Source organism: Neovison vison, chromosome 2, assembly GCF_020171115.1.
Source record: "Neovison vison isolate M4711 chromosome 2, ASM_NN_V1, whole genome shotgun sequence".
Lineage (NCBI taxonomy): Eukaryota > Metazoa > Chordata > Mammalia > Carnivora > Mustelidae > Neogale > Neogale vison.
Window position 1 is genome coordinate 224,448,567 of NC_058092.1, and position 22,154 is coordinate 224,470,720.

The 22,154-nt window shown below is 49.4% G+C and overlaps 1 protein-coding gene across 3 annotated transcripts in view; it reads right to left on the reverse strand.

The window, feature by feature from the left end:
- AFAP1L2 (actin filament associated protein 1 like 2) overlaps nt 1-22,154 on the reverse strand; it is a 98,014-nt gene that overhangs the window by 62,354 nt on the left and 13,506 nt on the right. The gene's annotated exons all lie outside the window — the stretch shown is intronic.

Sequence of the window (22,154 nt, forward strand, 5' to 3'; positions counted from 1 at the left end):
AGATGGGGCAAAGACGGTGTTGAAGGCAGATGTGAGAGCTACGGGGGCCGCCAAGGGGGAGGAAAAGCCGGAGCACAAGCTTCAGCAGTGAACGGCCAGACGTGACACCCACAGGGGGAGCCCGGCAGGCCTGAGAGGGCCTTGCCAACCAGGTGAAGACGTGTGACCTTGCTCCCCAGGCGAAGCCACCGCGCTGGCACTGGGGAGTCCCTGCTCCTCAGTACACATACCGATAAAACTGCTGTGGCTACCAACTTCTCCAAGCCCTGCTTGACGCTCACTAACATCCCAAGGCAGTGTTACCCAAGTAAAATGTACAGAAGCGTCTCGGCGTGTATATAGTTCTCTTCTGTTCCCAAGCTGACACACCATCCAGGAACCAACCCCAACCCCCGCCACCCCGCCAACCCACCACACCCTGGTGGAGCCTCCAGGGCATCCCGTTAGCACTGGTATTTTGGTGACCCCTTCGGCACCAACCTCATCGGGAATATATAAGAGGCAACAAATTCCAAGTCATAAAGGGCTCAGGACAGGCTAAAAATAATTTTAGAAAAATGCTAAAATGAAAATATAAAATTTAAAGTTCTCACAGAGAAACAAATAATATCTAGGCCCAGTTTGAGGAACATGATCTTTATGTGCGATATAGAAAAGCTCCTACAACAGGTTTCCGAGGAAATGGTCCCCATCCCCCACCTAGCTCCCCGCAGAGCTCACCACCCACACAAAGTTCTTCCAACCAGATCCATCTGAACCCAGAGACCACAATTAGTGGAAGGGGCAACCGATCTTTGAGCATCCTTGATTTTCTGGATGCCGATCTCTATCTTTGGAGCTGAAACTGAGGAGACAGGCATGTTCTGAGAAGGAATGTTTAATGAGCGGATTCTCGAATTACAGTGAGGAGCAGAGGGTCTCAGCTCTCCAGTTAGGAGACGCAATCTGTTAGCCAAAAAGGAAGAGTCTGGGATCCTTGTGAACGACACAACTCAGACAGGACTGGTGGGGCTTCTGTCAAGAAAGAGCACGCGGCCTTCCAGTAGAGAGGACCCTGCAGGGACCTCAGCACCAAAGGACAGAGTAGCAAGAGCAACAGAAGCGCAGTGCAGCCTTTGGACAGGTCACCTCTTTGTGCCCTGCAGGCGACCTAAAGGATTTCTGAAACTGTTAACCAAAAGCCAAAACCCAAGGTGAAGGAAGGGGCAAGAAAATACACCCCAAAGCCAGGCTCCCGTTGTAAAGAACATGAAGTGTGAGCTCTGCCTTTCAAGGCAGTCCAAAAAGCCAGTAAACGAGGGGAGGCAATTATTCTTATCTGATCAAAGATGCCACGCTTCGGGAGGGACAAGCCTTTTCCTGATGCTAAGTTGTAAGAGGAATTCCTCACATTTGACAGATGAAGGCTCCCTCTGGGTTTTTTTTTTTTTTTTCTTTTCCCATTAACATTTACCAGCGGCCCACACAGGTCAGCTAAGATGGTCCGGCCACACCACACCCAGGAACGAGGCCCCAAATGCGGGGGAGGGTTCAGCCCACACATCACTTTCTGGCTGAGCCAAAAGGAAAACAGAGCTCTGGGTGACTTCTCATCTCCCCTGTGAACAGGGGTTTTCCTGATGAAAGGTGAGCAGGCAGGACCCCCCACCCCCCGACTGTGCCAGGATGGAACATCCTGGGCTATTTGCAGATGGACATTCGGGGATGGAGGCACGTCTCCAGCCAACCTCATGTTCTCTACGAACATGCCCCAGAGTGCAAATTTCAGGGTGCATCCCATCTCCAAAATGTTGGGGGGTGGGGGGATGGGGAAATTACCCTGTGATACCATCCATCCGTCTCTGGGGGCTGTCTTCACTGCACACCGTCCCCTCCTTCAGCACAGGCCGCCTGATGCCACACAGCGCTCGGTGGGGGGCGGGGGGTGGGGACAGGATGTGGCCATGGGCAAGAGCTAAATGTGAAAGGCGCATTTGCAGAGCAGCAAGGAACTGACCAATAAGGAGCCCAGTCCCGGAGCAGATAACAGAAGGCCAGAGGCCACACCAGAATGTAACCTCCAGTAAATCACTATTAATTGCCAGGGAGAGCAGAAGGAAGGCGCTGCTTGAACTTGCAAGTTTATTTCAGGTTATTCCAAAGCCTTGCTGGCTTCCTGCCAAGAGGCAGAGAGGGCAGAAGAGATGGAAGACAGTCTGCTCTCTGCCTTTCTCAATCCGTGGAGTCATGTTTTGCAACATCCACGGTGGCCACTGAGGGCTTGCAGGCCGGGCCCGAGCACCGCACGTGGGATCATCAACGACAGGGACAGGGTAGTGCGCTCCGTGTGCAGACGGTGGCGATAAGGAGCGTGAGTCACCAGGAGCGAGATTCCGCACATGGCTGCTGCGAGCTGTGGTGTGGGAGATAAGAGGACCTGGAGGCTGCACCTGCTGCCCCCCCCAGGGGAGGACCCCTCAGCCGCAGACACCAGGCTTCCCCGACCTGCCCAGGGGGAATGGGGAAAAAAATCCTATCTTTCCAGAAATGGATTCTGGCTGGCAACCACAGGTATTCCTGGTGACAGCGGTTTCCTTGGCTGGGGAAAAATCACTCTGATTTTTTAACAACGTCTTAGGAAACACTTTCCATGAAATTTATGAAGAATTTTCAAGGGAAATTTCAAACGTACAGAAGTTGAGAACAGTAACACGAAGCCCTCTCCCCCTGAACCCACCGTGGAACATCAACCATTTGGACCTGCTCTTTTATCTGAGTTTCCCTCGTGCCGAAGGACTGAAAACAAGTCCATTTAAAAGACAGGAAGCTATGGGCGCCTGGGTGGCTCAGTGGGTTAAGCCGCTGCCTTCAGCTCGGGTCATGATCTCGGGGTCCTGGGATCGAGTCCTGCATGGGGCTCTCTGCTCAGCAGGGAGCCTGCTTCCATATCTCTCTCTCTCTCTGCCTGCCTCTCCATCTACTTGTGAGCTCTATCAAATAAATAAATAAAATCTTTAAAAAAAAAAAAAAAGACAGGAAGCTGGGGTGCCTGGGTGGCTCAGTGGGTTAAGCCGCTGCCTTCAGCTCAGGTCATGATCTCAGGGTCCTGGGATCGAGCCCCGCATCGGGCTCTCTGCTCAGCGGGAAGCCTGCTTCCCCCCATCCCCGCCTGCCTCTCTGCCTACTTGTGATTATCTGTCAAATAAATAAATAAAATCATTAAAAAAAAACAACACAGGAAGCTTAAATACTGCAGTCGTCATTAGTACCTCGTGTGTCTACCAGACAGACCCTTTGTACACGAATTTAAAACCAATGACCTGCCCAACAGAATTAACATCCCAAACCATACTCCCTGGTTGTTTTGGGCTCCTCTTGCCCAGACGCGGGATGCAAGGGTAGTCACAGGCGGAGGTGAAGGACGGTCGTCTTCTGCTGCCACCAAGCACGGTGACCCTCGGTGAGCTGATCAACCTCCCTGACCCTAAGCCACTAACAGAAACTCAGGGGAGGGGGGACACCTGGGTGGCTCAGTGGGTTAAAGCCTCTGCCTTCGGCTCAGGTCATGATCCCAAGGTCCTGAAATCGAGCCCCACATCAGGCTCTCTGCTCGGCAGGGAGCCTGCTTCCCCCTTTCTGTCTCTGCCTGCCTCTCTGCCTACTTGTGATCTCTGTCAAATAAATACATAAAATCTTTAAAAAAAAAAAAAAAGGAGAAGAAGAAGAAGAAAGAAACTCAGAGGGGTCAGTCTCTTGAGTTTTATGTAAACTCAAAACACTTCTATCCATGGGCCTCTGAGAGTCCTGGCAGGTTAGCTCAGTTAACGCCTAGAAGTCACTTTAATACCATCCTTCGAATATTGTCACATGGATGGGCGTGTGGGTCACTTGAAATCCACACCCAAGGGTGCGGAGCCCAGGTTTAAAGTAATCTGCTGGGACATCGAAAGACTGCCACCAGAAGCCCCCACTCCAGAGGCCGCTGCCGCAAGGCTTCGGACAGGTGTGCCGATGCACCCGCCATCTCACTGCCCAGACGAGCGGTGTGAGACGAATGTGGGGGGCACAGGGATGTTCTGGAAATCTTCCCCCAGCACCTGCACCGGCGGCACGAGCAGGAGGCGAGAATCTAGGTCAGCCCAGCAGCCTCTGTCTCCCACCCAGAGCCACACCCCAGGGCCGGGAGAAAATGCAGCTCGGTGTGCATCCCGTGACCAGAAGATTCTGTCGCCCCGCCGGCGGGGGTAGCTGAACGCTGCCGCTGGCATTCCGTGGCGCCCGCCTTCAGTGAGGGGCCTGCGGGGCAGACACCAGAACCCCAGGGAGCCGTGGCGTCCCCGTCGGGCCCGGGGAACACGCGGTGAGACTGTTCTTTATCTGCTTGCTCACCGATGTCGGGGATGCAGCTGAATTCAGTCCGAGGCGCACTTTCCCTTCGGTACATGAGGGGGACGGGGTCGTGGGGAGGAGGCCGGAGGCCACTTCTAAATCGCGCCATTGGGAGCCGCCGTGGTTGCAAGCGCGCCCGCGGCGTGGCCCTCCTCCCACTTCTAAGCTTCTCCTTGCGTGATTTCCCTTCATCTGGAATTCCCTTTCTGTCCCCTGCTTCTCTAGAAATCCTTTCCATCTGTGTGGCAAGCCCGTTCAGGGCCTGCTTCCTCCAAACTGCCTTCTGTACCCATGGGGACTTGGGCGGCTGCGGAGAGACCCCGAGCGAATAGTCGCAGTTGCCAGGACCATGAAATAGATTTTGGAATATGTTTGGAATATTCAGGAATCCTGGGAGTAGTCCTGTGACAGAATCGTGTCTGCGGGGCCTCCCCCAGGGCCCCAGGGAGAGGACACGCCGAGTGCTCGGCACCAGCCACGGGCTGGCTGCGTTTCTCTGCGCTCTCCGCATGTGCTACTGGGCAGAGTAGCTAAAATCAGGCTGAGCACGCGTCTCGGTCCGGTTGTCAACACACTCCGTTCTCGAAGAAGAAAGCCAGGTGGGCTTGTGCTGAGGAAAAGAAGGGGTGGGAAAGGGCAAGGATTTGGCCACCAGTTTGGAAAGAAGTGATTCAGCTGAGCGGGGGAACAGGCAGATCATGGGATAAAAGGGCTTCTGGTGTGGGCAGTTGTAAATGCTGATTCTGAAGAAAGACCAGCGGGGCAAGACCCTTCATCAATCGCGAAAAACAAACAAACAGAAAAGATGATTTACCAAGGGCAGTGTTTGGACCACGGAAAATTCCCTGTGTTTACTTCATTATTTATTTATTTTTTTTTTAAACAGCACAAGAGCAGAAGGAAGATGATTTTTTTTGTCAGGGGGAGGAGAAAAAACAAACCTTTTAGAGCTCATAAACCTAGTGAATTAAAGAGGATTCCAGCATGAGAGTAATACTGGTGAGTTCGACTGTATTTTATCAGGGGCAGAAAAGATAAAATGGAATACCTCCCCCCACAAGAACCACTCCATTAACTTCTCCCCAGCAAGTCACATCCTGTAGGGACAGGAACAATAAAGGTTTCTTGCCTTTAATTTGGATGAAAGAGCAAAATTTTTGACTAATTTGCTCCAAATTGAAGTTTCTTCTTGGGCTTAAGGAGTGATGCTGTACGAATCTATGAGATGTTTTGTAGAGAATTTCAGGGCAGCTGGAGGGTTTAACCCCCAGAAGGACCACTGGTCTTCGCCCTCGGTCCCTGGACAGTCACGGGAGCAGGCTCCAGAGCCTGCTGGTGAGCTCCTCCTCCCAGCCCAGAAGCCTCGGGCGCCATTTTTCATTCCAATGGGTTCCCAGATTTTCCCTCTGTAAACACCAAGCCCGGCCCTAGGCTGACTTGCCATTGTTCGTCCCAGAATTTATGGCTCAGATAAGGGAAACTGCACAGGGCTGGGTGGGGTGGGAGGGGGTGGGGCTGCCATAAGTGAAATAACCCAGTATTTCCCTTTGCTTTATTCTCCATATCTCAATGTCCAGAACAGGCCAAGGGTGACCAGCTCCGGAAGCTTTTGTGATGCCAAATACATTCTCAATGACTACTTTGGTGCATTTGCTTCTATTTTTTATTAATTTAAACTTTTACTGGGAAAATGGCATGCATGTCCATGGTAAAAATACACCTGTGTGCAGGCATATGTACCAATCCATCGAACAACGGTACAAACGGGCACTGAAAAGTTTCCCTCCCATCTCAGAACACCCAGCGTTAGCCTCCTCCTCCCTGGCCACTGCTGCCAATGGACTGTGCAGCCTTCCAGGAATTTCTTACACATAATATTCTATATAAAAATGTAGAGAAAAATACAGATAAATCTCTTATATAAGTAACCTCACAGTACCTACAGCATTCTGAGCCTTGTTACTTTCACCTGTCCCCTAGAGATACACTTTGGGCAACATACAGACATGTCACATTCTTTTTCACAGCTACATAGTATTCTACTGACTGGAAGCAAGGTATGTTTATTTGACAGAGATCACAAGTAGGCAGAGAGGCAGGCAGGGAGAGGGATGGGGAAGCAAGCTCCCTGCTGAGCAGAGAGCCCAATGTGGGGCTCCATCCCAGGACTCCAAGATCATGACCCGAGCCGAAAGGCAGAGGCTTTAACCCACTGAGCCACCCAGGTGCCCCGCAAGGTATATTTCAAAAAATAGATCCTGTTTATAAAACGTGACATAGTTGTCATTTTGCGAAACTGCATTACAGGAAAGGCAAAGTGCCTCTCGTTAACTCCCTCCCCCACCTTTTAAACTTTCAATGCTACCACTTCAAAGTCTCCCTGCCCCACAGGCCGCCCAAAAATGATGACACCGAGATAGTCAAGAGACATCAGGAACTGGAAAGGTCAAGGCCAGGTCCTCAGAACTCTGCCTCCACTCCCTGGTCTCCCTCTTCGAAGTCTCTAGGCCTCAGTGACCACCGTTATCTGCCAACAGGCCCCACAGTCCACTTAGAAGATCATTTGGCCCCTTCTATGCTGGGAAGATCAACAAGACCAGGGTCCACAACAGAGACTCTGTCTGGGACCCAAGACCACACCCGCCTAGTGTTGTAGAAGATTCAAAAGTTCGGAACCCCTGCCCTTGTGGTGCTCACACGTCATGCCCAAGAGCAACACGACACAGTCGCCTTGGTGAAAACCATCGCATGAAAACGCCACATGCCCAGTCCCCTCTCGCTGGCCTCTCCGTCGCCTCTGCATTCCAGGCTCGAGAGGACATTTTATTGGTTACTTCACAGACCTTAACGTGCCCTCCCCTAAATCTCCCAGGCAACTTGACCCTACACATCCCAGCTAAAGTCACAAATTCGAAACGGCTGCACATTATCACTGGATTTTTCTGAAACGTGGTCATTCAAGCAGAAAGGGAAAAAGAGTTTCTGGAAACTTTCTCCATGAGACAACAGCACAGCTGGCTAACCCTCTGGCCCGAGCAGCATGCTGGCGGCAAAGAGGACCGTCCGTCAGGACAGTGGACTCATCTGAGGAGTGCAGATGTGCGAGTTTCCATAGAGGGTCTCCTTAGCTACCCAGCTGAGCAAGACAGAATCTGAGTGGGTCTCAGAAGACCCTGTTCGAGGCTCCCCTTCCCCAGCCGTGGCCTTGAAATAAAGGTAGATGCTGAAAGTCTTGGCTTGGGGGAGGCCATTCTCACTGGTTTGGGAGCAGCAGGGTTTGCTCCAGATTTGTTCCCAGATTTGTCTTTAGCTGCTCAGCATTTACACAGGAGCTGCCAGAGTCCTGGACTCACCCCCTCACTGGATGATTCTAGAAGGAAAAAAAAAAATCATGCAGCTGTTTCAGCTTCTCTATCCTTGGAAAGACCTTCCAAATAGGAGTTGGAAGGGGCCCAGGGCTGACGTTGCATCCTGAAGAAACTCTTTCCTAGACAGATTTTTAAAGAACTAGGTCTGTGGGATCGGGGGTTGAGTAGGGGCGTGTCGTGGCGAGCAAGACTGGGGGGGAGGCGGGTGTGTTGAAACCCCTCAGACCCAAGGTGTGGCAGGTGGGAACAGGAACACGCCTCATGGCTGTGGTGGGAAGGGAGTTTCTCATGAGACCAGACATTACTTTGTCTAGTGTTTTTTTCGACTGACCAAGTTGTGTCAGGCATTACTGGGGGCTGCTGTCTCCTGCTCTAGGAAAGGAGTCGGCAAACTGAAACACTGGCCAAATTCAGCCCACCACCTGTATGGTTCTTGAGCTAAGAACGATGTTTACATTGTTCAGTGGTTGAAAGAAAACCCAAAGGATGACATTTCCTGACATGTGAAAATTATATGAAATTGGAATTTCAGTGGCCATAAAAAAAGTTTTATTGGAACACAGTCACCCCACTTGTTTACATACCATGTATGGCCGCTTACAGACTACAGTGGCAGAGTTGAGTCATTGCCACACAGACCATATGCCACAAACCCTAAAATATTTACTAAGTGCTCTTCACAGCAAAGTTTTCTGACCTCCATTCTAGAGCAGCCCAAGAGGCAAAAGTGAATTCTAAAGCCACTAGAATAACAAGAGAAAACACATACATTCACCAATTTTCTATTGACAAAATCCAATATAATAATAATCCAGAACAATATTTTGTAATAAAAATCAATGAGAATGAACATGTTTCTTTTTTAGAGGGGAATAACATTTTACCTAACTGGGATTCGAAGTTAGTGTTCTCTGTCATCCAATGACTTGCAATGTTCATCAGCAAAAGCCATTCTTAGCTTGAAAGCCACTGGCCCGTACAGAGAGAGGGGACTTCAATGTTCTGATTTCATATTTCAGTCCCCTAAACGTTTAAAGGAGGACAAACATGAACATTTTAAATCGGAACTGGGACAACAAACACGGCTCCTCCCAGGCCCCTAAAAAAAAGTCATCCCCTGAAAGGAATCGCACACACTAAACCGTCTGAGAGATGGTGAGGTCTTCCAGAGGCAGGACCGCCTCTGTGCACTGCTGTGTAAGCACTCTGGCTTGTGAAACAAACCATCTTATGAAAAGCTTCAACTGTGAACCTGGCCTTGTGCTCAGGTCAGGTGGAGCGGGGGAGGGAGGGTGAGTGGGAGCCTAAGCCGAGTGCAAGGTTATCTATACGTAAGAACTTCCAGCTTAAAGAAGAAAATGAACAGCTAACAGAATCTAATCCTGCCGGCTGCTGCCAGCGTAGCACCTGGCTGGCATGTCAAGACCCTTGATGGGATCCCAGAGATGTGAATTTCTCTCAACGTAGGGTAGGGACTGTGCAGTTTCTCTTACTCAGAACCGAAGAGCGTCTGTGATCATTGCTCCTCTTGGAAGAGGATTAAGGCAACGTACCTAACTCAAAAACCACAAGCAGGAGCATTTTGAAACAATCACACAGGCTAAAACAACACCGCACATTCAGGCCCGATAACGCGATGGCTGAACTCCTTATATCCAGAACTGTCGACACTCAATTAAAAACACACACAACAACCTCAGTACTATCCAAGGGATAGAAACACTGAGGACTTAAGAATAGAGAAGCATGGGAAGAATAAAAGACCACCCAGAAGGAATGAGCCAGAGACTGAGAAACCAGTGGGTCTTCCAGGCCTCCCCAGAAGTCACCACCCACGGAGCCAGGAGCCAGGAGCAGTGGGAAGGAGATGGTGGAGAAACCCCAGGGGACTGGGCTTGGCACATCCTTCACCTGCTTTCCCAACACAGGGAAGGCAAAGGGCCGAGTCATACTTGGTTGTCTCAAATCCAATGAAAAACCTGGTGTTTTCAAATATCACTACGGGGCCTTATACAAGTCAAGGTCCTCGTACACAGAGAAAACGTGTCCTTTGGCCTGCAGTTTACTAATTTGCACTTACCCCCTCTATCCAATCCCCAGACATTCCAAGTTAAAACACACCTTCGAACAACCAAACAGGAGATGCTGGGAACTTCACCTTAGCTAACACATGAGCTACGCAGATGGAGTATTTTTATGGGTTATCTGAAAAATCTGCTAGAGCAGAGATACTCCTTTCCCAAGACTCTTCAAAGGGGATCCTCTCAAGGCAAGGATCAAACAGGGCACAAAGGACAATTTGTAAACTAGATGACCCTGGGTGAAGTCCAACCAAGGACAATGACATGCTTTTCAGAAAGAAACCATCGCCATGCCCATCCAGGTGTGGTGGACAGGAAAGACATTAGCATCTCCGGACTGTCTGCTCTATCAGACACTGTAACACACGCCATAGATATCAATCAAGAGAACACAACTTCTGCGTCAGTGGTCAATGCTGGCTCCAGAACTGAGTTGGGAAAGTAACAGTTAATGGAGAGAACAGTTACTGGGTTTCCTCAGTGGGATAGTGGAATTATTCAATAATTATTGAGCTCCCATACTCTTCTAGATACTTAAATGAATAAGATGCATTTCTGCCCTCAAATGCCTTAATTTCAATTCTGCAAGATAGCGATGAACCAAGGGCCAGGAAAACACAGTGAGAGGAGTACCAGTCGGCCTGAGAGGCATACAGGCATAGCTGGATGGAATACAGAAAAGACTGGGACACATATTAAAATTTGAGCCCTTCCCAGAGGAAGCTGAGAAGCTTTCTATGAATAAATATTAAAACTGTTGTCACGGGCGCCTGGGTGGCTCAGTGGGTTGAGCTGCTGCCTTCGGCTCAGGTCATGATCTCAGGGTCCTGGGATCGAGCCCCGCATCGGGCTCTCTGCTCAGCGGGGGGCCTGCTTCCCTTCCTCTCTCTCTGCCTGCTTCTCTGCCTACTTGTGATCTCTGTCTGTCAAATAAATACATAAAATCTTTAAAAAAAAAAAAAACTGCTGTGACTATCTTCATTCCATCCCTAGAGACCAGGAGAGGTAGGATGTAAATGAATATCTTCTTACATGATTGACTACAATTTCCACACGAGAAAACAGTCTCTCTCCACAGAGCAATGTTGTCTTGCTTTTCCTTCAAATGTACCCTCTTCCAGATTGTTAGAGACCTCTGCTTCTAAGATGATGCCTGAAATTAAATTAGCCCCCAAAGACCAAAGCTAAGGACCTGGAAGAGGAGAAGTAATGGCCTCCTTTTCCAGCTTCCCTAGACCCTACCGTTCTAGAAGTCCCCCAGAAAGGACCCATGGAGGAAGAAGTTTGGTCTCCAAGCCTACAGGGATGTTCTGGCCACTATGGAAGACCAAGAATATGTCACTGGTCTAAGGGGCCCCAGACCCACCAACCATGAAGATGCACTTGACCCTGGCATGTCCTGGGCCAAGACACACACCAGATGTTGGGCTACACCAGCCAGAGCAGCTCCTCTGCAATGGTGATGTCCGCCAAACCAGGATTTTCAAAACCTGGTCATCCTGACCCAGTCTAAATAAGCCTATTTTCCCACAATAAAAAGTAAGCAACCATCACCCACCTACCCAGTGGAATTGTTAAATTTTTACCAAGAGTTTCCCATAAAACGAATGTCTTTGGAGGATGAAAGAAGGAGAAAGAGACATTTTCTCCTTTAGTGGAAGTTTTCAAACACTGAGGCAACTCTGACTGCATTTTTATTGCCATGTCCAGGCAAAATCTTTTGAGACTTCTTGTTACTCATGGGTTCGCCCCACATTCCTACAAGCCCAAACTTCCAAGGGCAGTCACATCATGCTGTCTTAATCCCATAACCCCCAAACCCCAAGTGTTTGATCAAGTCTAAGGAAGTGAAAGTTAAGTAGGTCTCTTCCTTGAGTAAATTGGTTCCCTTGCCTTACAACTCCCGGAGGGTGGAAATCAGCCAAAGTCAGGAGAGTGAGTCTGCCTGGGAAGAGATGATGATTTCATTGGTTCAGACTTTATGAGGCTTTGTATGTTTTATGTGGCAAATACTTCTGCTATCCTTTTGCAACAGAGGGGGACCAAACCAAACAGAACAAAACAGCTCCATCCCTGGCGGGGATCTTGAGTCCCACAATCTGGGAAGAGAATGTAACCAAAGTCTAACCCCACCTCCTCACTGTCTGGGTTCTCAATGACAAGTCAGTGCTGGAGACTGACCAAAGTTATATTCAAGAGGCTTCCATTCCAAACTGTGGAGCTCTCCTCCGAGGGCTCACTGATCTTGGTCATTCTACTGTGAGGGAGCAGACACTGGCTGCCAGAGAGACCATAGGTGGAATTTCCCACCACATTGCTTTGGAGAGTCTGTCCATTGACAGACACCCAAAAGCACCTGACCCTGAACTTTTTGAAAGCCAATGCTGTCTTTTTTCTGTCTCAGGGTTGTCGGTCTCAAAGACTTGGTCTCGTCATAGCTACGATGGGGACGAAAAACTCTACCTACCCAAATAATTCATGTAAATTGTTTGTGAGAGGGTATGGCAATGAGAATGAACTCCTATTTACCACAAGCTTCTGGGTGGCAGGAAGAAATGCTGGATTTGATCTATACAATCTAACTCTGTACTATATAGAGATAAGGATTTAATAAATAATCGTGATGTGTGGGTTTTTAAAAAATTAAGAGGTAACATGCCACAAGACTACAAAAATTAACACACTGTGGCAATGTTTTATGAATGGACAAACAGATCCATGGAAAAGGCTACAGTATATAGAATAGTGTATATAGTGATTTATGATTTAAAAAGAAAAAAAAAAAAAAACCCTGAGAAGGAAAGATTGGAAAACACTGTTGCTATGATGAAATAGCCACCTGGAGAAATACACATTTAACCCCTAGTCATACCTTCTGAAGGCCTTCAGGTTATTCAAAAACTTAAAACCTGAAAAATAAGATCACAAAAGCACTAGACGAAAACCTAGCTGGTGGAAACGTAAAAGAAGGCAGTCGCTTTGGAAAACAGTCTGGCAGGTCTTCCAATGATTAAACATCAAGTTACCACATGACCCAGAAATTCTACTCCTAAGTATATACCCAAGAGAAACAAAAACCCATGTCCACACAAAAATGTGTGTGCAAATGTTTACAGTGGCATCATTCACAAGAGCCAGACAGTACCAACAACACAAATGTCCACCAATGGATGACGGATGGATGAACAAGGTGTGTTAGAGCTGTACCTACACAGGCAATGATAGATTATTTGGCCATTAAAATTTTGGAATAAAGTACAGATACCATGTGACAACGCAGAACCTGGAGAACATTAGGCCAAGTAAAAGCAGCCAATCACGAGTCTACATATTACATGATTCCATCCACAGGAAAATCCAAAAGACAGAAGTCTAGAGAGACAGAAAGTAGATCAGTGTTTGCTTGGGGCTGGGGGAAAAGGAAGTGCAGGGGGAGAATGAAGGGTAGCAGGGTACAGGGTTTCTTTCTGAGGTGATGAGAAGTTCTAAAATTAACTGCGGTCATAGTTGCAGGTATCTGTGAATATACTAAAAACCACTGAACTGTCCATTTTAAATGATAACTTTTAAAGTATGTGAATTGTATCTCAATAAAGCTCTTTTGCAGAAAAAGGAAAAAGATTTTTTAAAGTATAGAGAGAGACTTTCTAAGTATTAAAAAAAAAAAAACACCCTAGAGCCATACACGGAGATAGATTTGACCACACACATACAAAAATTCTACTTTGGGAAAGTAAACAGAAAAGTAATTCGAAAGACAAGAAACTGGTGGGGAGGGGATGTGGGCGTGGGGATTTGAAACTCATATAAAAAGGGTTAATCTCCTTAACATATAAAAAGACCAACAACCCAGCAGAAAAATAAATCATGCGGGGCGCCTGGGTGGCTCAGTGGGTTAAGCCGCTGCCTTCAGCTCAGGTCATGATCTCAGGGTCCTGGGATCGAGTCCCACATCGGGCTCTCTGCTCAGCAGGGAGCCTGCTTCCTCCTCTCTCTCTCTCTGCCTGCCTCTCTGCCTACTTGTGATCTCTGTCTGTCAAATAAATAAATAAAATCTTTAAAAAAAATAAAAAAGAAAAGAAAAATAAATCATGCATATGAACAGAGTGTGTACACACACACATACACACACACACTCACGGCTTTTAAACATGTGAAAAGACACTCAACTTCATGTATAGTAAAAAAGAGAAATCTTGCAGAAATACCTTGGTTCATTCTGATGGGCAAAGATGACAAAATGTAATGACACATTGTGTTGAGGGGAGTGGAGGGAAACAGATCCTGACACTCTGCTAATAAGAGTGAAAAGGACACAACTTCTAGAAGGACATTCTGGCAACATCGAACCAAACTAGAAATGCACATGCCCCTTCAACCCAGTGATTCTCCTTCCGGAGAGTTTACGCTGCAGAAAACCTTTGTGTGTCTGAAATGAGCTCCCCGCCAGGAAATTCGTGGTGGCCTGGTGTATTAACAGCAAAGGCCTTCAAGAAAGGTGATGCTCCACGATTATCCATCTCCACGTACAGGAAATACTGAGGCACAGGACAGAAAATGCAGATCTATCAGGAATGAGCTCCAAGAAACATCCTCAAGTTAAAGAAAAAGTTTCCTGACGAGCGTGTTCCGTCTGGGGAAAGCGGGAAATTGTATACACACGGGTCTGCTTGTACATCGACTCATTTTGAAGGCTACTTGATAAACCAGGGATTTGTTTTTTTTTCCTTTTTCACTTTTGGTTTTTAAAACTTTATACCCCTGAGGCTGGAAAGGAGGATGAGGGAAAGGAACAGGAGGGAGGGAAGAGGAAGAAGGAAGGGAAGGAACAGAAGGAAGGAAGGAAGGGAGGGAGGGACGGGAGAGAGGGAAAAAAAGGACAGAGTGATTGCAGAGGAAGAAAAATATTTGGATAAACAGATCCTTGACAGATATTATCCTCGACGGTGGAATTCTAGGGATTTTCACATTCCAGGTTACAAATTTCTGCCACAGATGCATATTTTGTAATAAGCAGGTTGGCTTTTGCCATAAAAAATACATGAGAAATTGCGGCACTGAACTCCTCCCAGAGAGAAGTAACGCATTGCCGTTGTCTGCGTTATTCTAAATGATGCCAAGTGCCTTCCTGGAAAAGGAAAAATAACAAGGAGAGAGAAAAACGGAGTTTGCCCAGTTGAGCCATGCCAGCTTGGAAGTCTGATCTTTAACCTTTGTCCTAGGAAGTCCACAGACGCACACCAGAGAGGGACAGCAGACCCAGGACCCGGCGGGAGGGGGCCTTGCGAATGCCCAGCCGGAGGCAGGCGGCACAGAGACACCCGCTCCTGCAGCAGCCTCGTGCTCTGCCTGCCTTCCCAGCTCATTTCTGTTTTTCTACACCTTTCCCCACACCTGGTTACGGGGAGAGGGAGGCAAGTGGATTGAGGCCAGGGATCAGGGTTCGGGTCCCCGCTTGGCCCCTGACCTCCCTTAGTCCAGCACTCTCACCGTCCAGCACCAGGCAGGACGACACGCTCTGCCGGAGAAGCACGAGGCCCTCCCAAACCTGGGATCCTAGAATGACCACGGAGGGCTTTGCAAATGTATCAAGAAGAAGGGCTATCGCGCCAACGGTCAACTTCTAGAAGATGGTATTGAAGAGTGGAATCAGTCACTCTGCTAATTCAAGGCCTGTCCCGGCAGCCATGAATGCCATCCTTCTCTCTGCTTCTTGCTGCCTTCAGCCCAACTCCACGGCTGTTAGAGGGCCTTCCTTGCTGAATCAATGGCATCTTGTCTACGGTCTTGACCTAGCTCCAAGTGATGAACCAACTTCACTGGGAGCGTCTGCTGAGAGTTCTCTGAGAAGGGCCATTGTTCCCCCTGCACTTGTCCAAAGCCTCCATTTAGGGACGGCTGTGACTGTGGACGGAGGACATTCATCACTGGGAACATTTGCCAGCAAACGAGAGACAGCTGTTGGGCACGAATGGCGTGTGGCTGACTGTTGCCTGCAGTGAGATTTACTTTCCAAGTGAGAACACCCTAACATACCTTTCCTTCCAAACGGTGAGAAGTGGGGAAAATGTTTAACCTTCCCCTGGCCATGTCAGAGTCCACACTCATTCCCCTAAGCACACGGTGTGCAAGCGGCACGGGAGCACACAGCCACCGAGGCCTCCCGGGCAGGGGTTAGGCACCCACCTCCGGGCCCTCGGGGAGAAGTGCCCATAAGGCTAGGGACAGCGCCTCGCCTCTCTCCACCCTCTGAGTGCCCACAGCAGTGCTGGGCAGAGACTCCATACAGACTTGTGAAAGCTCAAGGCTTGGTATAAGAGGCAGAGGGGAAACTGGACAGAAACTCCTGGGAAATGGCAGAAACAAAGGGAATGCCTACCCGAGTGTCCGGCATCTCACTGTGCACCTCGGGGGCTCTCAACTAGCGGGCGGGACAAGACAGAAGCAGGAGAGACGGGGACCCACGTGTGTCGGCCCCGGGAAGTGCTGCCTGGGTCCCACATGAAGTTAGGACAGCTGGGGCCAGATGTGATCGATGGAAGCTGGCTTCCAGGATGAGGGGGTGGTGGATGCAGGCGGGTGTGACGGGGAAGGGCGGAGGGAGAAAGAGGACACGTTCCCTGTCACAAGGAACAGCACGAGCCAAGGCCTGCCTGGGCTAACAGGAAGCACACTAGGGAGGCAGAACACCTGGAATACCAGCTCCGGGAAAGAGGAAAGCTCCCTTTCAGGCAAGTTGAGGCTAGGGCTCTCCTAGAGAGAGCTGAGCACGGGCTGTGAGCAGTGTCGGGGAATCCTCCTCCCCACCCCCAAGAAGGCTGGACAGCAGCCTGTAGACTCACACCCCACTGAACATCAGATTAAACATGGCTTCATGTCCAGGATGGAGATCATGTCTAGCTCGATCAGGCTAGACCAGGCAGCAGAATGTGATCAAGCCCACTGGAGCTGGGTTTGGTTCCCCACCACACTGGCTGTGAACTTGTACTTGCGCCGCCTCCGGCCTCACTGTCTGGCTTCAATTTCCTCCATCCACAGAAGAAGGATAACAATATTTACTGCTGGATGCCTGCCTCCCCGCCCCCATGCCCAGTCCTGATTCTGCAGGCCTGGAAGAAGATGAAAGTGTCCGATAGAAAAGCTTTGGGAAGCCCTTTATGAGCAATCTCAGCTCAATCTAGCTCAGGAGAACAAGTCTTTGCGTTCCAGGGGACTTCTCCCCCAGGAAGCAATGCCAAGAATGTCACTGAGAGATTCTAGGAGTCCTTTCCAATCAGAACACTCCCAGGCATTCCACCACCCCCGGGAGGCTACAGGTGCCTGGTGAAGGGTGAGAGCCGGTTCTGTGGGTTCTCACCACCATCCCTCCAGAGTCTCGAGGGACGGAGCGAGGAGGGGGAGAATAAATGCCCAAGGAGGGACGCCGCTGCCCAGCCTGGGCACACGGTCACAGTCAGAGGCCGGCAGCAAGGCTGGCCCCTGGCTCAGGGCCAAACCCACCTTCTGGGAGAAACCATTTCCTACTCAGTAGCTGCGGGACAGTGACATCCAAAGGCTCAAGCCCTCGGTCGCCCCATGAAGAAAAAAGCTGTCACAACGCTTCTGACACAGCTCACTGGGGTATTTGTACAGGTTAAAAACAGAACAGACACTAAAGAAAAAGTAAAAGGTAGTAGCATTTTTGATAATCATTCTTGATTCTCAGTGATCCACTTGATATGAAGCAGACAGTGGTTACGGACCAGGGAAGGTGAAGAAAGTCAGGGTTGATGGGTTGGTGGGCAAGGGTCTCCCCCAAACAGAGGTAGTGCAGGAAGTCAGGAGAGGGAAGACAAGGACATCCCAAGCAGCCCAGCCCTCATCAGGCAGCAGCTGCCAGGAGACTGGGGCTTCCTGGGGCCCAGGGCCAGGCTCCTCCCCATAGCCAGGCTGGAGAGGAGCAGCGTGGGAGGAGTCACCGATCAGCAACTCGTCTCTGAGCCGATGCTCTCGTGGGGCTGCCACGGGTATCCAGGCCATGGGGGCACTAGTCCTGGGATGCAGACAGCTTAGCCTCTGGCACATCTTAGGGTGAGCACCCTGGCAGGGAAGGACCCACTGCCCGCAGGAGTGAGACGAACCTGACCAGCCCGCTCGAATCTCTTCTTGAGACTCACTTCAGTTGACTGTGATCCCGCATCTAACTGCTCATTTCATCAGCCAAACTCAAACATGATTCCACCCAGCGCTGGGTTTCCATGACCGATGGAGCCTGCCTTCCGGCTGGGAAGACCCCCAGGTTGAAAACTGGAGCAAACAGCAATGCCTCAGAAAGCACCACGGACTTCCCTTGGTCTGCAATGCAATTCCCAACCCGACACTGAAACAATCACCTTGTACATGTGTTCAGTGCTTTCCAGCTTTCAAAACACTCATATGCACAGCTTTCCGCGGCTCCTCCAACAAGCTGGGCACATGAGCAGAGCAGCAACTATTCTAGATGGGATGGCTGGGGAGACAGAGGACTCGTAAGGCACAGTGTTCTCACACTGATGGGTTCAGAAACAGGAAACAGCCCCTCACAAAACCGTTTCCCTGCCCCATGCAGCCTTATGCAGCGGTACTATGGGAAGCAAAGGTTTCAGGCATCAGAAAGGAACATGGCGGATCCGTGGCAAAGTCAGTGTCTTGTTTCCCCACCACCTACCACCAGTCACCAGCACTTGCTCTGACTGTGTGTGCCACCTACCACGAAGTCAAAGATTTCACCCAATCCCTACAAACCTCCCAGGAAATGGGTAATGAGCCCCTTTCAGATAAAGGAACAGACACTCAGAAATAGCGAGTCATTGCCCAAGGTCCCAGAAATCCATGCTGGCTGTGAACAAGTTCTGCACAAATGCTGCAATTTTCAACCCAATATTCCCTCCAGCGCGAACAGTGAGGGAGTGAGTGCCCCTTGGAGAAGCAATGCAGAGACATGGGTGGTTCAGAAGATCCTCCCTGGCTTTGCCTGGAGGGAAAGATGATGGTCCCACATCATTCAGGGATCTCAGGCCATTGTCCTACACCCGCCACCCAGGAGTTGTGGCTCAGTGGGCGCACTCCACGCCCGATCCCACCCTCCGAACCCCCTTCAGTGAAGTGTGGGAAACTGCAACAGGTCTGTACCACCTCCACCTCTTCAGAAAAGATGAAGGAGAATATTCTTTTACAATGCATTTGGGCTTTTCCTCTGGACAAAAGACTGTTTAGAATCCAAAGTAGCCCGCATGCTAATAACCTAGGCATTTGGAAGAGGCCATGGTCACTGGCTGGGTACTTGGGAAGCGAAATGTCCCTGCGTGGTCTGAAAATAAGACCCGAGCTCCAGGCACAGCTCTCCCAAAAACATCTCTCTCCACCTTCCCCATAGCTGACCAAGCCCCGCCCCTGCCCCTTCCCAGCTACACCCACCTCATTCTAGCACACCCTGGCTTTACCTTTGCACTTGCTGGTCCCTGGACCTGGAACTCCCAACCCCGGTTCTCCACCCAGCAGGCTCCTCCTCTTCATTAAGGTCTCAACTCCAATGTCATCTCCTCAGATACACTCTTCCTGAGCTCCTGGCTAATATGGGGAGCTCCCCTGGAATTCCTCTCATGATATGCTGTGTTTTTTGTGTTACTTACAACTATCCGAAATTGTCCTTTTTTAAAACTGTATTTGCTGGGATGCTTGGGTGGCTTAGTTGGTTAAGCATTTGCCTTCAGCTCAGGTCATGATCTGAGAGTCCTGGGATCGAGTCCCACACCAGGCTCCTTGCTCAGTGGAGAGAGCCTGCTTCTCCCTCTGTCTACCCAACCCCAACCCTTCCATCTCTGGCTTGTGCGCACTCTCTCTGGCAAATAAAGAAATAAAATCTTACAAAACAAAACAACTGTCTTTGCTTACTTGTGGTCTGCCTTCCTCTTCCGGAATAGAAACTCCATGAGGACAGAAGCCACATTAGTAGCGCACCCAGCTTGATCTCAACACCAAGACAAGACCTGATACATACTGAAGCTCAAGAAGATACCGATTTCATGAACACCTGGAAATTCCCCCATGCCAAGGGGCTGTGTAAGGATGTGATCAAGGTCATGGCAAAACTTCAGTCTTTTCATCTGGAAAGGACCCTGGCGGGGTCACTACACAGAAGTGGAGATCTTTCTTGTTCCATCACTCAGGTGTCAACATTCCAGTGGACCCAGGAATTGGGAATGCAGATCCAGAGATGTGGGGCCGAAAATGAACATCATCAGCCAACGGACAGGTGGGAGAAAGAACAGCGAGAAGAAATAGGTCCCTAAGTGACTTCAGCGCATGAGAAAGAACAGTGGGGAAACTGTCAAACCAACAGAGCCAACCTCAGGGTTTTTTCCGTTTCTGAAAGCATTTAGTTCCTAGTTTAACCAATGGTTGGATGTGCTGCCCACCTGCTGAGCCACATGGGGAAAGATTTCGCTCTTTCATCCACGCTGATAAGACCTGGGCACCTCCAAGTCCTATCCTGGCCCGGAAGCTTCCCAGAGCACACCAAAAGCAGGGGCTGCTCTCCTTGGTCCAAATGGCTCTTTACTACCTAAAGCTCTGAATCTCAAAAAGACAAAAACAAACACACACACACACACACACACACACACACACACACAGCTCCAGAAAACTATTATCTTAAGTAGAAATAGAGATGGAACAAGCAATGTCTGGGGCCGTCTCTGTCCAGATCACACAGACCCGGGGTCGGGAGAGGCATTTCACCTTCTTCGAATGCCCCTATTTGGAGAAAATATTCGTCTCCTGGATGGAGGGGAGCATCACTCACTGCTGTATGGAGTCTAATGACTTCACTTCCAGTCAGGTCCTGGCAAAATCCAAGTCCAAAGCAATCTACTCAACCTGATAACTGTTGGCCATAAGCTCCTGGCCATGACCTGCTCTCAGCAGTGAGGACCTAAAAAGGACTCAGGTGGTCAGAGTAGCTGGAGACAACTGAAAAATACCCAACTCTTAGAAGCCAACTCTACCAACCCACGCTTATCCAAGGGGGCGTTAGAAGAATCCCCTTCCCTCATGACAATGGCAGGCTGCTCATCACCACTACAGCTCTGACAAAGGGTAAGCCTTGGAATCCAATGGAAGGGTAGTCTGTTATAACCACCTCAGGGGCAAAGGGTCTTGAACAGTCTAGCAATGAATAAGGAAAGTGACCTCCCTGTTGACTCCTCCCCATGGGGCGGGTATGGGGGCGGAAGTGAGAAGCTCCCGTTCCCTCTTTCCACAGAAACTTCTTGAGCTTCTGGTGTTGCCCTTATTATGCCACATTCTGCTTCAAGTCAGATTTGTGACTGGCTTCCAGTATCCACAACACACCATAAGCAAACTCTTACAAATTCTCCTTCATCCCTATATCCCTTTTCTCGCTCCCCAAGATGAACTTTCTAATAGGTACCTTTTTGTGTGTATGTGTTTCTGCTTCATGTGTCCGCTATAGGAATTGTTAATGGCTGTAAATGCTATTGTTGGATGTCCTACCCTGCTTCTGACCTTTCACTTGGCACTAGGTCTTCAAGGACTGTCTATGGGGCTGGATGGATAGCCAACCCACTGCTTCTGGGGTGGGTGATTCACTCAGATGGGCGCCCACCATCATCGTTCACCTGTCCACCTCTCCCCAAAGATGCCAAGGCGGCTTCCCATTCTTGACCACCACAAAGAATGCTACAAAGATCATCTCCAAATCCATTCTGTGCAGACCCAGGCAGAAATTTCCACATGTTCTGAGAATACTAGGTAGCCTTCAGCCTCTCTCTCTCCAGTCAGTCTTCTGGGTGGTCATTTTGATTGGTTTGTCTCTGCTGACTAAAGGAGCCCCCTACTTCTTCAGATGCTCATTAGCTTTGTGACGCCTCCTTCACTTATAATCTCCCATTCATATCCTTTACTCGTTTTTATTTCTTTTGCAATTTCTGCCTTGTTCTGGTTGATTTGCAGGAATCCCTTGTCTGTTCTAAATGTTAATCCTTGGAGCGTTTTGGGTTTTGGATACCATAAAGCTCTCTCTCCTTTTTGTCAGCTGCATTAACTCTGTCCAGGATGTCCATTAGTGAGCAGAAGTCCTAACTTCCACACAATCAAACTCAGAAAACTTGAGGATGAAACCATTTCTCAATCCCACAAGGCCAGTTTCTTGAACACTCCTAACACCCATGGGGTTAGGTGCTATGGACACCAAGAGGAATAATGGCTTTGACCCTCCCAGAGTTTACAGCCTCCTAGGAATATCAACTAGGATGTGGACACAATGACCATGGCCATGGAGGACTGTGTCAGGTGCAGT